This window comes from Loa loa (assembly GCF_000183805.2).
Source record: "Loa loa unplaced genomic scaffold supercont3.476, whole genome shotgun sequence".
NCBI classification, from domain to species: Eukaryota; Metazoa; Nematoda; class Chromadorea; order Rhabditida; family Onchocercidae; genus Loa; species Loa loa.
Window position 1 is genome coordinate 27,468 of NW_018108656.1, and position 2,469 is coordinate 29,936.

At 21.0% G+C, this 2,469-nt stretch overlaps 1 protein-coding gene across 1 annotated transcript in view; it reads left to right on the plus strand.

The window, feature by feature from the left end:
• The window catches only part of LOAG_18737 (hypothetical protein), a 12,498-nt gene that overhangs the window by 837 nt on the left and 9,192 nt on the right, over window positions 1–2,469 (plus strand). The gene's annotated exons all lie outside the window — the stretch shown is intronic.

A 2,469-nucleotide genomic window follows, 5' to 3' on the forward strand; every position in this document is an offset into this window, starting at 1 on the left:
TAATAATAATAATAATAATAATAATAATAATAATAATATATATNTTTTTTTTTTTATATTTTTCCATTTTTAATTCATATTATTAAATACAATATGTACAAGTTTGATTTTATTCAAAATTTACCTTCAATTAATCATTAATTATGCACAAATTTTATTCGTAATTTTAACCCTTAATTAATTAGTAATTTTTGGATATTCATTTATCCACATTTAAGCAATTTAAGCTCTCTCACTTATGATATTATTATTGTTAAAAAATATTCTTGTTACCATTATTACTGTAAATGATATTATCATTCATGTAACACACATCCATGAAATAACACTCAACTATTTTAATTTATTAAAAAAATAAAATAAAAATTAATTAAATCCAGTATTTCATCTTTTCCTTTTCATTTCTTTTCTTTCTAGAAATTTCTACTTTTTTTTTTTTAAATTTTGCTTTTCCAAGACATTCTTTTAATTTTAGGTTATTTGAAAGTAGCATTTAAAGTTTCTTTTCTTTTTTTTTAAAAAAATATGTTTAAAGAAAAACTTTGGAAGAAAGATCAATAATTGGTGTTGTAATTCCGAAAGGCTAGAAAAGAGAACAGTATCCTGATAAGCTTCCGTAAAAAAAAAAAAGAGGAAGTTTAAAAGGGAAAGGCACAGCAATTACTTTTTTCACTTTTATCACTTCGACAAATTGTCGCCTACTCTTATATATACTTTAAATGTCTATTAGTACTCATCTATTATTGCCTTTCCAGCTATTTGCCAGCAATTTGTTACATTTCCGATATATAATATATCGGAAATGAATATAGGAAATATATATATATATATATGTATGGAACAATCATGCAAAAATACATATATATATTTTATAAATATTATATATATATTTTAAAAGATTATAAGTAATTTTGATAATATATGTTTATCATTATAATTTCTAAGCATTGTTGATTAAAAAACAATTTTGATTACGTTAAGCATTTGGTGTAAATTAATTCAATTATAAGTTAATCCTATGCAAATTAAACTTTTACTTAAGATGAAAATGGTATGAAAAACGATGAAATAAGCAAAAATTTTGAATATATATCTAGAATTTAAAAAAAAATATATATGTCTAGAATTTATATATTTAGTTGATATATCTGGAAATTAAAAAAAAAAAAAGGAATAATAAATAAAATAAAATAAAAAAATATATTGTAAAAAAGCGAGTTAAAAGAATGAAGGAGGTGGGAAAAAAATTAAAATATATTTAGAGAGAGAGAAAGAAAGGAATGAAATTATTTTAAAAGAAGAAGGGACGTAGAATTGGTGATCTTAGCTTTGTTTGCACATTTTACTAAGTGAACTGACGAAGTATTTTCATGATTGATTGTTAGGAAAGAAATTAGATTTTGTTTTTTTTTTTCAAGCAAAAAAAAAAAATAAAAGTAAAATAATTCAATAAATTGAAGTTTTTTAAAAAAAAACTTTTTTTAATTTGTCTTTACATATTAAATTTAGATTAATCATATTTTTATGCTATTTGGATGTAATGAAGAATCTCTTTGCAAGTGGAATATTTTTCAATTTCAAAATAACAAATTACTTTAATTAAGCCAAAAAAATTAAGCTAGAACTAAGCTAGCAGAATAAGCAAGAAATAAGCTAGGAAAAAAAAATTAAACTGGAACTAAGCTAGTAAATTAAGCTAGAAATAAGCCACGAAAAAAAAATTAAACTAGAACTAAGTTAATAAATTAAAAATCAAGTTAGAACTGAGCTAAGAAAAAAATTAAGCTAGAACTAGGTATAAAAATTATGCAATTGGAAAAATTAGGCTAACACTTCAATTAAGCTGAAACTAACATTTAGTTAGATGAATTTGGCTATTTCGTTTACTTTTCGTATTATTAACTAAATTAGTTTTGTGAAATCATTTTGAGAAAACTTTTAAATTTATTCGATTAGATTTTGCATAAAGTGTAATTAACGCTAATTGCTAAAATTAGCGACAAAAACATTTTGAAATGAAAAATATAATTGATAGATAATTTTTGCTAAATTATACATTTCCTATTTTTCTAAAAAAAAAAAAAAAAAAGAAAAATTAAACTCTTTTGAATCCAGCATACATTTTTTTGCTGATTTGTTTTTTTAATTTTTTACTAATACAAATTGAAATATCAAATTTGAATTGATCATATTTCGATTAAGCTCATCTAATAGGTAATGAAGAATGACAAATTCTTTCTATACTATGTTCGTTTCTCTTCCCAATTATTAATTATCACTTCAACTGATAGGTAATTTTTAGTAACGACAAATAGCAACTTTTTCTTATTTCATAAAAGTAATAAAAAATGGTGGACTAAAAGAAAAATTTTAAGAAAAAAAAATTTTAAAGTTTCGAAATTAAAATTAGGATGGACAATTTTGATTTAAAAATAAACAATTTGATAAGTATAAATTGGTTAAGTTAAA